Genomic DNA, 15,942 nt, shown 5'->3' on the forward strand with positions numbered 1-15,942 from the left:
AAAGAAGGTGGGCACAAGCCCATCCCTAACCCAGATGCGAAATCCATTTCACAACAGCTTGCAAAGGAAAAACTGCTTTTTTCCAAGGGAGTCTCAATGGGGAGACAAACTACTGTTAACAGTAGGCACCATGCCCAGCAGTTGACCAACACAGACCAAATTAAATGATATTTTTGGTAGCATTTTCTCATAATGTTTTGTCTGAGATTTTTTTTTTAACATCACAGGGCTTTTGTTTTTATATTGTGCATTCTGGTTTTGTGCTTTTTATGAGATGTCTCTGTGTGAGAGTCTGTCTCATGTCTGTATGTGTTTCTTGTGCCTTTTCTTTGACACTTTTTTTTCTGCTTTTTTCTTTGTTTTGACCTATTCTGTTTTTATTTGGTTTTTTTCTTTTTCAATATACATTAAAATTATAAAAGAATAAAAATAAAGTTTGAAACAAAACTATGTTTTCAATCCTACTCATTCTGAGACATGAAAGCAAATTAATGATACCTGATCTCTCTTCATTTAGATACAACAGTGATTGAAATTTCGCCAATGTTTTACTTTCTCTTCCTCATATGTGCACAAACATGATTATTTCAGAATTCCTGAACCATTTGAAAACAGTTTGTACTATGTGTGAATTTTGTGTTATAATTATCCTTGCACAAGCTACATGTGAGTTACTTAGGATCATTTTTGTTATGTGTCAATTTCGTATTGCACTCGTACTTCAACAATCTACATATGAGTTACTGTTTATTCTAGAGGAATGAAATCAGTAGAATGAATATATATATATATATATATGTACATATATATATATATGTGTGTGTGTGTGTGTGTGTGTGTGTGTCATGAAAAGTGATTTATCAGATTGGCTTGCATGATAAGAACTGAGTAGTCCAACAATGGCCATTCAAAGTTGGAGAGGTCCAGCACCCAGGAGCTGATCACTTCTTGAGGCTAGATGTCTCATCAGTCCCCATCTTACCTAGCAGTCATGGAACATTCCTGGAAAGTTCCTGGTCTTTACATGGATGATGAAAAGAAACTGACTCATGAGGCCATGAAGGGCAGCAGAGCAGTATCAATCACAGCAGCAGCTTAGTAGGTGCACTTGCTGTTAAGGGATGCAAGAGGACAGGCAAAAGTGACGATTTGGAGGGTTTATATCTTGGCCACATCCAAAAATGTTCTTTATTTCCTGTCAGAGATCTTATCTCATGGGCTTATAACTCCTTTTTTTTTTCCCGGAGCTGAGGACTGAACCCAGGGCCTTGCGCTTGCTAGGCAAGCGCGCTCTACCACAAATCCCCATCCCCCTAACTTATTTTCTTAAGGGAGAGAAGTATGTAGATATTGGTTCAAAAATTCAAGGGCAAGAGAATGCAGTGATTCAGGAATGCCTGACATCTGTATGGGTATGGGCATGGGGTGACTTTCTCTACCCCTATTACTATGTTTTTTTTTCCCAAAGCTCTGCTTTTCTTCAAGTTGGCTTCATGCTTCCTATTTTGACTTAAAATACGTCTGTCATAAACCTGGGAAAATTTAAAGACAGCTTCTCCTCCTTGCTCCATGTCTCCGTACAATGTTTCACACACATTTCTACCACCAGAAGGATTCAGGAATACAGTGACACTCCGTGTGTGTGTGTGTGATTGTAGTATGCAGTCCTAGTGGGTTTGCAAAGATTTCTTCAACAGTCTTTACAGCTCATTCTTTCACAAGCAAAACTTAACCTTGAAGCCTCTACAAAACCTTCCCCACATGTATTGAATCAACATCTGGACAAGTTGATGGTTAAGAGAATGGGATTGTTTTAGGATGTTCAGGCTGATTTATGAAGCTTGAGAAATATGTGTCCCTGCCAGCCTCTGGCCACACAGAGATGCTATACAAGGTCTGGATAGGAAGGACAAAGGTGTCTGCTGAGTAGGGAACAAAACTCCACTCTAGCCTGGCTGCAGGGCATGCTGAGGTAGGAAAATCTCTTCATTAAGAGCCTTGAGAAATGTGTTGACCTAAGGTGGCCCACCATCTAGAAGGGACATAAAATATAAACTCATTATACTCAGCTCAATAATTGAAGGCGATGCAGACCCCTCACCCCATGGTCAGTGGCAAAGTCCGTAGAAATGTGTTAATGTGCAATGGGCAGTGCATAAAAAAAGCAAATGAAAACGGTGTTGCTATAAACATATAATTCCAAAGTAACAAAAAGACTTAGCCACAATTTTAAAACCCAGGCTCGAAATATTTCATTGGTCTCAAAATTACTAGGGTTGAATATCCCAATTCCACCCTAAGTATATAAATGTTTTTGTGTTCTTTTCACATTTCTATCTATGAATACTTAAATATTTGAATGTGCTTTCCCCCTCAAATCCTAAATAGCCTTGCCACTTTTATATAGATTACAATGGATATCTGGCTTCTTAAAATGTTAATTGATTTATCTGCCCCTTATAGACTGATGGTCAAAACAGGAAAGAATAAAACAAAAAGAGAAGACAGATAACAGACATCCACAAACATAGATTCTTCATAAAGATATTGTCAAAAAAAAAAATTATTACTACCGTAGTGAATGGCTGACATCTAGTGGTAAAACTTAAGAAAAATTCTTGTGTGGATTTGTACATTCATTAAAAAAAAAACAGATTCTATTAAATGAATTATGGGTTTGTCTTTAAGAAGAATAATTTCAATTTAGTAGTTCAAATATAATAATATATAATTTACCTGTTTGGTTTGTCACACCAAACATCTGGGTATTTGTCAGTATCTGGAAAATAAAATGTTCCATAGGAATTGAAAGTGTACATGTCCTCTTCACAGAGTGTGTAGCCCACTGTAAAGGACTAAACTGTGTTAGGCTTGGAGATTGAAACAGGAGGACTATTTTTTAAAGGCTTTTGGGTGTCAATGAAGCTAATTGATAATGCTTTTATGCTATCATTTTCAGGCTAATTAGATTCCTAGATGAATTTATTTTGACTTATGTTGCATTGCCTTTTGTACTGCTGGCTAACAAGAATTCAGTCTGCCTTCCTTATACGCAGATCTATGTAATACAGTATACAAAATTATGACTATAACATGGCCCATAATATACTAATACTATATCGAAAAGAAGTGATTAACAAATTAAGAAATCAAAAGCTATATTAGACTGTATATAAACATATTTATATAACAACAGTGTGTCTTATAATACTTTCCTCAGACAGTGGAGTTATGAATACTAGAACTTTCAAGTGTTAGAATACACTATGTGAAGGTGTGTCTCTGTATATTCAATTGTTAATGCTATACTGACTGGCAAATACCCAACTACTATCCAGAGTATAACTTGGTATTGTTATTTCTATGGCCTATCACTGGCCTTTTTTTTAAAAATCTTTATTAACTTGAGTATTTCTTATTTACATTTCGATTGTTATTCCCCTTTCCGGTTTCCGGGCCAACATTCCTAACCCCTCCCCCATCACTGCCTTGTATTTTGTAAAAGTTCTTTCTTCCTAACTCGCCCATTGGATGAAATAAAGATCTGGTGGCCAATAGCTGAGCAGGAAGTGGAAGGCGGAACTTCCGGGCAGAGAAAGCGACTCTGGGAAAACAATTGAGAGGTGGTAGATTCACCACGCGGCTAGGAGGTCAACAGAGATGAGCAAAGAGCTAGAACTGGCCGCACATGGCGAGACGTAGACCAAAATTAGAGAAGTCGGGAGACTGCCAAGCTAATGCCTAAGCTTTAAAATATTAAAAAAGACTTTGTTATTATTCATATTGCTGGCAGGTAAGTGAAAGTTGTGCTGTAGCCGGTTATGAAGTAGATAAGACTTGAACTTCCAAAGCCTATCAAACTAGAAAGATGATTGGGGAAAGGGATGAGGCATAAACGTCGGGTGGTGAGAGTAGGAACTCTAGTGTGAGGGAGGTAGACACACTCGTGGAGTAGTGCACTGATTCACATGGTACAATACCTTGGAGACTGTGACCACTGTTGTGAAGGCTCAGAACAGCGTAGAATTTGTGGAGGATTGTTTTCAGTTTGTTCAATAAGAAATAAAGATCTTAATTTCCCCCAACAGATAACAACACCAAAATTTGGTAAAGGAGAGGGAATGAACAAATACAAAATGCTGAATGAAGTCAGTCTAAGATGTAAAAAATAGAATTTAACGAAGAGACAGATGGGCTGAGGAAAAACCAAACTGGAATGATCCTGAAAATGGGCATCCCAATAAGCCATTCTAAAACTCAGGGGGAAAGTGTCACCAGCAGAGTGGACCGTGGGGAGAGCAGAACATTGGGTGTGGAAGACAATGTAGAGGACCATAAGAAAGACCAAATCTTTAAATTATGGCCATAGGGTAGAATATCACCAAATGTATACAAAATATCTTCAATAAGATCATAAAACTCCCCCAAATACTTAGAAAAAGATACACATTTGAGTACAAAAAGCCCACAGAACACCAAATAGGATAGAAGACACTCCCCATGACATACTAATAAAATTAAAGTCACAGACTATAGAAATGACTAAGAGACGAGTCAGGCTGTAAAATAACACCATATAATTCAATAGAAAAATTTAAAGCAAAAAAATAAAAATAAAAAAGAAGCTTTGAAAAGACGTTTGCTAATCTATGAAGGACCACAGATGCCAATATATACTGTCAACCCCAGAACACTGTCCATTAAAACCAAAGGAGAAAGAAAAACTTCCCATGATAAAATGGCCAGCCAATGACTGGCCCAAATGGAGACCCATTCCATGGGCAAGAACCAATCCCTGATATTGATAATATTCTGTTATGCTTGCTGATAGGAGCCCAACATAACTGTCTTCTGATAGGCCTCACCAAACAGTCAATGGAAACAGTTGTAGAGACCCACAACCAAACATTAGATGGAGCTCAGTGAGTCTTGTGGAAGAGTTGGAAGAAGGATTGTGGGACCCAAAGAGGACAAGGATTTCACAGGATGACCAACCAAATCCAGTAACCTGGAATCTTGGAGGATCCTAGAGACTGAACCAACCACCAACCAAATATCAAACATAGGCTGGACCTAGGTCCCCCATACATATGCAGACTGGTTTTCATGCGGTTACACCTATAGCTGGGGCAGGGGTGTGCGTCTGAATCTGTTCCCTGCCTGTGTAACCTGTTTTCCTAACTGAACTGCCTGTCTGACCTCACTGGGGAGAGGATACACCTAGTTGACTTGATGTGCCAGGGCGGGGTGATACCTCGGGGAAGGGGAGATTCATCCCTCTCAGAGGAGTAGGTGAGGAGGGAATGGGGGAAAGATCTGTATAAAGGGGTATTGGGAGGAGAGTGGAGCTGATATTAGGATGTAAATTGAATAAATAAATAAATAAATAAATAAATAAATAAATAAATAAAAGCATTATAAAAATAACCTCAAAGAATTTATGATTACTTAACAAGCTCTGAAAAAGGACACTGGAGGGAATATTTGGTCTGAGGAGAATAAATGGACTGAAGATGACACTCAGTATAAGTACCAGGAAAATCAATCCATTGTTGGCTCAAAGGAGCAAACACTGTCTGTCACAAAAGATGTCCATTGCTTGAAATATAAACATAGAAAATTATATCCCAAGCACAACTGAGAAACAAGTAGGCACAGCTAGACTCCTAGCTACAAATTGGACTTCCAACCAACATTACAAAAGAAAAGTCAGTTCAAATTCACCAGATGAAGAATTCAGCAAGAAGACATTATTACAATTCTAAATATATACACAATACACACAAATACCCAATTTCATAAAATAATACTATCAGATGTAAGGTCACAGAATCAACACAACACACTGATGGGGGGTGACTTCAATGCCATATACTTATCAACAGACTGGTCACTTGGACAGAAACTCAACAAAGAAATGTTTGGGTTAAATGAAATCATGAATCAAAGAGACCCAACCAACATCTTCAGAACATTTCAACCTGAATATTCAATATGCATCTTTCTCAGCAGTCTATGGAACCTTCTCCAAAATCAATCAGATTTCATACATAAAGCAAGTTTCAGAAAAACACAGAAAAATTGATATAACATCCCCTCATCAGACTATATGGAATAAAGCCACTAACAACAGTGACTACAAAAGTACAGAAAGACACAAATTCATGGAAAGGAATCAGCACACCAGGAAATAATGCGTCACCCGAGGAATCATGAAGGACATAAAATTCAGACAGTCGAATGAAAATGAAGACGCAACGTAGCAAAATCTGTGAAACACAGTGCAAGTGTACATAGCTCTACATAAGAGTCTTGAACAGTCTTAAATAAATTAATTATAATGTACCTTTTGGCCTTGAGAAAACTAGAACAAATCAACTTTGACAACAGTAGACAGGGAGAAAATAGTTTAAATCAAGTCAGAGATTAATTAAATAGAAAATCTTAAAGCACTGAAAAGAATCAATGAAATGAGAAGAATTTTTGAAAAGATAAGCAAAAAAAAAAATTGCAAACTTTTAGCCAAATCAACCAAAATCAGAGAAGACACAAATAAAATTATAGATGAAAAGGGAGCTACTACAACACATAACAATGAAATCCTGAAAATCAAATCTTAGAAACCTTTACTCCACTACTTTGCAAACTTAAAAGACATAGGTGAGTGCATATGACATACCAAAACTGAATCAAGATGAAATAATTTAAACATATTGATAACCAATAATAAGACTGCAAAAAAAATGCCCTAACTAAAAGATCCCTAAACTGAATGGACTCACTGCATTCTTCTAGTAGATCATCAAAAGAACCAAGAACCAACGAAGAACTAATACTCAACCATTCTATAAAATATTAAGGGAAGAATTCCAAAGTCTGTCTATGAAGCCAGTATTTCTCTGATATCAAAATCAATTAAGGACACTAGGTAAATAAGAAAATTACAAAACATCCTCCCTGTAGACCATAGGTGAAAAAATATCAGTGGAATACTTGCAAACCGAAGATCACATAAACAAGCTCATCATAACCAAGATGATTTTACTCCAGAAATACAGGGAAGGCGCAACACATATAAATCATTGTTTCATTATGCAAACTGACTAAAATGCATAAACCACATAACCATCACGATAAGAAAAGGATCCTTCGACAGACTCCAGCATCTCTTAACACTAACGTCATGAAAAAGACGTGGAGCAAGCTTACTTCAATATGATAAAAGTCATATTCAGCAGGCCTAAAGTCAAAATCATGATAAATGAAGCAAAAGTCAAAGGATTAAAAGTTCAGAAAGAAGACAAGAGAGCCCATCGTCTCCACTACTAGACAGTAGAGTTATTACAGTCCATGATATATAAAAGAAGTAATTAAAGGGATGCAAAAGGGAAAAGAATAAAGCTATCCCCTGCATATTACACAACTCTATACACGGGACCCTGAAGACCATAGGAAAAAACCTTCTAATTGATAAATACATTAAGCAAGTGGAAGAATGCAGAACAAACACACAACCATCAGTAGGCTTCCTCCATACCAATGAGAAACCTATTGCAAAAGGTCACGTGGTAATCGAAACGTTGATCCGATGACATTTACTTAGTGCTTGTCTCATCCACACCAATTACAATCGTGCACAGAGCTTACCATTTTTGTTCTCCTAAATAATAAATGTGTTTGTAGGAAAAAAAGAAAAACCAACTTAAAAGTGGATTTTTTTTTTAAGGGAAAAAAATCCTCACCTTGGTTTTTACTTATTAATTATAATGCATAGAAACTCCAAAAGTAGAAGTGACCCAATCATCTTGAGACATTAAAACAAATTATTCTTCTACAGTTTTCTGAGAGGGGAGAAAGTCAGCACGATAGAATTCTTCTTTCAAAATTTCAGCTATGTGTGTATACAAAGGGCAATGAATGGAATTTTTAAGTTGGCTCTAGTGAAGAAATGTAAAAGCAAGAACTACTGGCCACTATTTCACTATCCTGGAATATAAACTCCAGGCAGGCAAGGATTTCTGCCTTTAGGATATCCTCAATGCCAAAATAATATTTGGAACAAAGCATACATTTCATATATTCTTTGTTGAGTGCACAGATGAATTTCATAGTTAAAGGTGCATTAAGTTATATCATAAATCTTAGTAACTTACTATTATACATGATGCTGTAACAAAAACCATACTTGCAATGTTAATTACCCTTAAAATAACTTTTCAAATGAACACATTATTCTCATGCAAAATAGATTACCTAGTTCCTTCTGTATCGTGTCTTTACATATTCATAAAACCACCACAAGATGGCATACAAAACTTCCAGTTCTGAACCTTTTTGCTCAACCCTTATATTCCTCATTTCATTTTGTAAGTAAATTGTATTATCATCAAGGGTAGCCTGCTATTTGAACAGTAAGCTGTGTCCAGCTCTAATTTATGCCACTCACTACAGAGTAAGACCTAAGGTCCCAGGAATTTTTGTTGCATTATTTTTATTTATTTGTTTTTATTTTTTTACCTGACGAGCATCTTTTAGGGCTTCCCTTATTTGTCTCCACTGGGTAAACAGTTCTAAGGGTTGGGTTGGAGATAAGGTGCCTCCACAGGAGTTGGGGGGGGTGGTCAATTGTCCTTGGAAAATAAAGATGGTGGAATGAATGTGCCTGTGAGACCGCCTTGTCCCTGAGTTGTCTCTCTCAGGTGTGGGCTACACTGAGGCTCTCCTAAGGACTTTAAAGAGGTGTGCTGATTCATCAGTTTAAATTATAGTTTTCAAATGTTTAGGAATGTGGCATGTACACTTTTATTTCACTCTTAACACTGTACATATCTTGAAGATCCTCTGTAAATATTTGTTTACTTAAAATTCATTATTAAAGCAGTTTGTATCAGTGATTAGTTTATTAAGAAATAACAACTTTAATGTTTATTTCATTTAGTTTTTTTCTTTTTTTAATTTATATAGTAAAAAATCTTCAACAAAGACACCTGTGGCTACAGTTATTATTCCCCACTAATCTTCTACTTTGCCTCATTCTCAGTCTGTGATAGGATTGACCTGTTCATTGTTATGTTGTGGATGTGGCTGCTTTGGGTTTTTACATCGATGGTTTAGATTTTGTTCTTATTGTCACAATACTGGGTAATAAAAGCAGGGTCCTGTTTAGGCTAAGAGAGCGTTCTACGCTGAGTAACGTTCAAGCTTTAAGTTTTGCTTGTTTGTTTTGTTTTAATAATGGGTCTCACTATTTTCCCTAGGCCAGGCCTGCCATGAATGTAAGATTTCAGTCCCTCAGATTTCTTAGGACGTAGGATTAACAGGCCTGGCTTGTGGTAAACATAACAGCAGGTTTATTGAGATGTAAAATAGTAATGTATTCAGAAGCTCTGTGAAGAAATTTCATTCAGGATTTGCTGGGATAAAGAGTAGTTGAGACACCATTGAAGTTGTTTCTCAGCTGCTGAAGTTGTTTCCTGGTAAGAACTGCTACAGAATATAGAACTACCGAGATACTTTTACTTCTCTATTTGTTGGCTAAAGTCCACAGCTGGCTGCCCAAAATGATGAACAGCATCATATACAATGTAATGTTTTCATATACATATACATTATGATACAATTATGGGTGCACTAATCAACATCAACTCATATAATAAAGTTTACAAGCTACATAGGTAGAGACGAATGCGTTGCTATGGAAATTAGCACCACAAAATTTTATTCGCACTTTGAGCTTGATGATTATTTTCCTAGATTCTGTTGTAGAAGTTCAGGAATCAGCCAGACTTTATCCATTGTAGACGGAGGGTGAGAACTGTAAAAACACTTGAGACATGGCTCTGAGAAGAGTCTCAGAGTGGCTGCTTATAAAGAGCAGTCTACAAAAATTGTTTCTTTTCTTTTTTTTTTGTATAAGTGAACTATTTATTTATTTAGTATATATAAGTACACTTCAGACACAGCAGAAGAGGGCATCAGATCTCATTAGAGATGGTTGTAAGTCACCATGTGGTTGCTGGGAATTGAACTCAGGACCTCTTGAAGAGCAGTCAGAACTTTTTTTTTTTTTTTTTTTGGTTCTTTTTTTCGGAGCTGGGGACCGAACCCAGGGCCTTGCGCTTCCTAGGCAAGCGCTCTACCACTGAGCTAAATCCCCAACCCCAGCAGTCAGAACTCTTAACCACTGAGCCATCTCTCTAGCCCCAAAACTTGTTTCTTAATGTTCATGCAGGCACTCACGACTGTAGTCCAAGCAAACCCGGACTTTTATTCACTTGATGTAATTGTCATCTTGGAGGTTTATTGCTGAATAAGCTCAATCTTTCTAGTTCTTTCTGAACTATGGCCAGCTGGTTCAACTCAGTGGTTCTGGCTCAACTCCTCTCCAAGCTGACTGATTCATTGTAGCTTCTCCCAGCTTCTCACTGAACTGCTATGAGCTCAGGAATGAACTCAACAAGACTGCACTGCACTCGCACCACCTTGACTCCCAGCTCCCTGCTGAACCGAACTCAATTGTCTGAACAAAATTGACTTTCTCTCCCGGAGCTGCTATTAAATAGCTCTGCTCCCGAGAGTTGGGTGTGTCCTATCTCTGACTCATTCTGTCACCTCGTTCTCTGATTCATCACTTTGTCTGCCCCTCAATTAGATGTTCTTGTTTGACCCAATTAGACATCCTTGTTTGGGTTTAAAGGATTCCAGCCAGAGGGAACAGAGGTGTGTTCTAAGGTGTGTTGTACGTCTGCATTCCGGCTGAATCACACAGACCTAGAAGATCTTTAGATATCATCAGAGCAGTCTTGTATTGCATTAAAATTCCTCTATACCTGGCTCCAACTGGTCACACATAGAGGTTTGATCCCATACGTTTCTTCAGGCATACGGAATGCAGGAGTTACAGAATCACAGATGATTCCACCGAGGGTTCACATAAAACATGGCTGGCCAGAAAATGCGTGAGAGTTTGAGGCTTTTGCAAGCAGCCTCTGAAAAGAGCTTGTGCAAAGCTGTGAGAATGAAGCCACAGGTACAAGGGAGAACTTAGGAAGTAGATGCTGGGAGCATGGGCCATTCTGAGAAAAGACAAAAGGAACAAAGAGAACAAAGAGAGCCAGCAAGCAGAGAGTGAACGAGTGGGGCTGGACAGATGGCTGGGTGGTTAAGAGCACTGACTGCTCTCCCAGCGGGCCCTAAGTTCAAATCCCAGCAACCACATGGTACCTCACAACCATCTGTAATTGAGATCTGATGCCCTTTTCTGGTGTGTCTGAAGACAGCTACAGTGTACTTATATAAATAAATAAATAAATAAATAAATAAATAAATAAATAAATAAATCCTTAAAAAAAAAGTGTGAACATGTGAACTGCAGCCACCCAGGCACAGGCTGCCTGAACTGTTTTGGGAACACATTCTGCTGATCCCATGTCTAACATGACAGATATAGAGTTACAGGATTTACTACTGTCCCTGCTACATTCCGGCCTCGCTTTAATTTCTTTTCAGAATGGGGATCTTCCCTCTGCCTACCCCATCACTGGTGAGCTTTACAAGAGCTGTCAGCTAAGAGGTGCCCTAAATAAAAGAGCAGAGAGTAGACTTTCGAGGACTCTTGGGGCTACTGAGGCTTAGAGATGGGCTAAGTGTTTTGGGGGTCATTGTGGGCAAGAACCTTGAGGAGTAGTGGATGAATGTAATGCTTTGAACTTGGAAAAGCTCATGGGTTAGAAGTTTGGTCCCCAGTAAAGCAATGTCCAGAAATGAGATTTTTAAGTAAACAGTTGGCTCTGGAGGACTGGGTCTCATCAACATGTTGGTAGATTTATGGGCTCATAATGGAACGGACTAGTAGAGGGAACAGAGTCATGAGGTGTAACTTAGTGGAAGGCATCAGGCCATTGGAGGTTGCCCTTGGGGGCTACAGTTTCTACACGGCCCACCCTTTCTCTTCTGCTTCCTATATTGTTTAACCCTCCCTTCCTTGCTGCCTTTTCTGTGCTGTCTGGTGATATGAGGAACATGTGCATGATGTTTGCTTTCCACAGGCCAATTGTTAGCACCAAGCAACTATGGATTCAAAATGTTTAAACCAGACTCCAAAATAAATCTATTCCCACTATGTTGATCTATTTCTCATATTTCGTTGCAATGAATGACTAACACTAACAGTTAACATTTCTGTGTGTGGTGAGAACATCTAAGATTTCAACAATGCAGAATTATTGACAAATTCTATGTGATACACATTAGATACTCAGAACATCGAAACTTTCTACCCACTGACAGCCCCCTCCTCTTTAAACCAAATTCTGACTTCTGCAACCCCCATTCTGCAAACTGCTCCTATGGTTTTGAAAAATTTGAGAGCTCATATATAGGCCATATCACACAATACAATGCGCTTTTCTTGACTCACTTACTATAAAACTATACTTGGAAGATGATAGAATTTCCTTCCTTTGTAAGTTATTTCTTTCAATACACGTGTCACATGATCCTAACTATTCCTTCATTGTTAGTATTATGGTGTTGTACAAAACATGTGAGTACAAATATTTTTTTCCAAATATGACAAGTTCCCTTAGATATATAACCAGCAGTTATTATTGTATTAGTCAGAGTAATAGGACTTCAGACTGAATCTCTCTCTCCATATGTATATATATATATATATATGATATATAGATATAAAATAAATATATAATAAATATAAAATAAATTCCCTGTGGTGTGTGTGTGTGTGTGAGAGAGAGAGAGAGAGAGAGAGAGAGAGAGAGAAAGAGAGAGAGAGAGAGAGAGGAGAGAGAGAGAGAGAGAGAGAGAAGAGAGAGAGAATGAGAGGCAGAGAGAGACAGAGAGAGAGAGAATGAGAGACAGAGACAAAGAGAATAAGAGAGAGAGAGATAGCGAAGAGAGACAGAGAGACAGAGAGACAGAGAGACTTACAGGCTGTGGTCCAGCTAATCCAACAATAGCTGTCTATGAGTAAAAAAGTTCAAAAATCCAGTAGTTGCTCAGTCCACAAGACTGTCTCAGCTCTTCAGTATATACTGGAATCCCAAAGTAGTAGACACTAATGCCAGTAAAGCATTGAACTTGCTAGCAAGCCAGAGCAAGTAGGCAAAAAGCAAATTTCCTCCTTTCATGTCCATATATAAGCTTCCAGCAGGAAGTGTGGCCCAGAGTAAAGGTAGGTTTTTCTGGCTCAAAAGATATCTAGATTAAAGTTGTGTCTTCCTACCTCAGATTCAGATTTGAAGTTGATCTTCCCAGTTAAAATTAAGCCAATATCCCTCACAGGTGTGTCCTCCATTTTGGGGTTTTAGTTAATTCCAGATGTAGTCAAGTTGACAGCCAAGAATAGCCACCACACTACCTCGCCTTTTAAAAGAATAGCCAAAGTTTATTGATGCTTACTCTTCTGACTGATGATCTTTTTCTCCATGTATCTCCTGTCCATGGAGAAATGTCTATTCATTTTTTTGTCCATTTTTTCAACCAGTTTTAAAGTAATGCCGCTTAGCTGTTGAGTTCCTTTCCTACTTTTTCTACTGACATCTTCTCTGTACATTTTCTCCCATCCCACAGGTTGTGCCTCCACTTTTTTGTTTTGCTGGGTAGAAGGATTTTTGTTTAATGCAATTCTACAAGCCTTATTTTACTTTAGTTGATTGTGTTTGAGGCAAAATACAAAAATCATTGTGGAGATCATTATCAGCAGGACTTTTTAGATTTCTTCTAGAAACTTTAGGTCTAGGACTAAACAGTTTAGGTCTACTCTGACTTTAATTTTTATATTATATTAGTTGTGTTATATGTAGGTAGTTTACTGAAGAAAACCTTCAACATTTTGCATGCCTGGAAAGCATTGATGATTACTTAACTGGAAAGGGGAGATGGCTCAGTGGGTAAAACATTTATTATGGGAGCCTGATGGACTGAGTTCAGGATCCATAACGCTTCTAAAGATGACTAGACAGAAACAATTTCACAAAGCTGTTTTCTGACACACACTCTCCCCACCTTTCTCTTTCCACTCCAACTAATGGATAAACACAAAGACAAAACTCTAAAACCTAACTATAAATGCATAGATATTTGTCTTACAGTTTCTCTTGCTCTGATGAAACACCGTGACTATAAGTAACTTGGGGCTTGGCTTACACTTGGCCTACATTTGTATATCATATTTCATCATCAAAGGAACTCAGGACATAAACTCAAACTGGGTAGGAACCTAGAGGCAGAAACTGACACTGAGGTCAGGAAAGATTGTTGCTTACTGGACTGCTTTCTTACAGCACCCAAGACCACCTGAGACGGCACCACCCACAATGATTGCTATCCTGCTGCATCAGTCCTCCGTCGAGAGAATTCACCACATGTCACCATACAGCTAAGGTAGGTCTGCCAGAAGCCAGATGTTAGAAGTCTATGCTAACCCCTCACTGATGCAACCCTACTCCCAGCACTAATGTAATTATCAGTTTTGTCGTTTAAAACATTACTCCTGAGCTTTGGCACCAACAGGGACTGGAGATAGTACCTATGCTTGGCCTGGCCATTATTAAAGGGCTCGTAATACTCCGAATTGGCTTAAGTAGCATGGCTGCTGGTAACTGTCCAGAGTGGATTGTTTCACAATGAACCATTCTGACAAGGAAAGAGTGGGAGGCTCCTTGTGAACTGAACAAAGGTCAGGCAAAAAGGATAAAACCTTGAGAATTCTTTTGGATACAGAATTCCAAGGATATAGAAATGGTAAACAGCTCCTGGGAGAGGAGATTAATTACCAGGAGAAGATTCTCCACCTGTCTGGCTGCTACAGCTCTGGGGATTTTGTGTTTATCATCTGTCACCCGTGTTGGGCTGTTCTTTGGTGACACAGCTGTTGTGAGTCTTCTGCTCCTGTTCACAACCCCAATAAAAATGCACTGACTCACTAGGAAGGGGAATGTTCACCACAGCCTTGCCCACAATCCAGGCTGGTGGGGCATTTTCTCAGTTGACAAGTTGCTCTTTTCTTGCTGATTTAAAAACTCTTTGGTTCCTAAGAATTTGATTATGTCAGGTAAAGGTATTTTTATAGTTAATATAAGCAGGGCTCATGAATCTGGATACTGGTTTTCCACTCTTGATATGGTTACCTTTGCAACATTAATTTCTCAAACACTTCATCCCCTTTCTGGATGAAAAGTCACTATCCAGATGCACGAGCTCCAACCACACCAAACGTGAAGACCTTAGCAGGGACAGTGTGACAGTCACTCCAACCACACCAAACGTGAAGACCTTAGCAGGGACAGTGTGACAGTCACTCCAACCACACCAAACGTGAAGACCTTAGCAGGGACAGTGTGACAGTCACTCCAACCACACCAAACGTGAAGACCTTAGCAGGGACAGTGTGACAGTCACTCCAACCACACCAAACGTGAAGACCTTAGCAGGGACAGTGTGACAGTCACTCCAACCACACCAAATGTGAAGACCTTAGCAGGGACAGTGTGACAGTCACTCCCGAGTTGCTGCCTCTCTGGAGCACAAAGTTCCTTGGGTCTTTCATTTCCACAGGTCGGAAGTTTAACTGGGTGGGGCTTTGTCCTAAAGGTCCACCTCCACGAATTCCAACAAAGATCACTCTTAACCAGCCCAGCCCCCAGCAACTACGAGCTAGTACTGTACATTCCCACCTCAAACACCACATTCAAGAGCCTTTCAGTTAATCTAGACATTCCTCACTTAACTCTTCTTCGAAGATAATTCTAGACTGTGTCTGGAATATAACTAACATTGTCTATCACAGTTTCTTTTTGCTAAACCGCTCATTCCTTTTCCTATGTATTGTTTCAGATTTTTTAAAGTTGCCTATGTTCACCTGTAGATTATTTGAACTTTCCATGCACATTTTCTACAGAGGTTTCTTGAGGGCCAGCAATT

At 38.7% G+C, this 15,942-nt stretch overlaps 1 protein-coding gene across 6 annotated transcripts in view; it reads left to right on the forward strand.

The window, feature by feature from the left end:
* The first annotated feature begins 3,600 nt into the window (after nucleotides 1-3,600).
* Ppip5k2 (diphosphoinositol pentakisphosphate kinase 2) overlaps nucleotides 3,601-15,942 on the forward strand; it is a 110,143-nt gene continuing 97,801 nt past the window's right edge. For all 6 annotated transcript variants that reach the window (XM_087567408.1, XM_087567410.1, XM_087567415.1 and 3 more), the window contains exons 1-2: nucleotides 3,601-3,793; nucleotides 14,304-14,403. The gene's annotated coding sequence lies outside the window, so the exon portion shown is untranslated. The remainder of the gene's footprint in view (nucleotides 3,794-14,303; nucleotides 14,404-15,942) is intronic.

Source organism: Rattus norvegicus, chromosome 9, assembly GCF_021556685.1.
Source record: "Rattus norvegicus strain SHRSP/BbbUtx chromosome 9, alternate assembly SHRSP_T2T, whole genome shotgun sequence".
In the NCBI taxonomy this organism is placed as follows: Eukaryota; Metazoa; Chordata; class Mammalia; order Rodentia; family Muridae; genus Rattus; species Rattus norvegicus.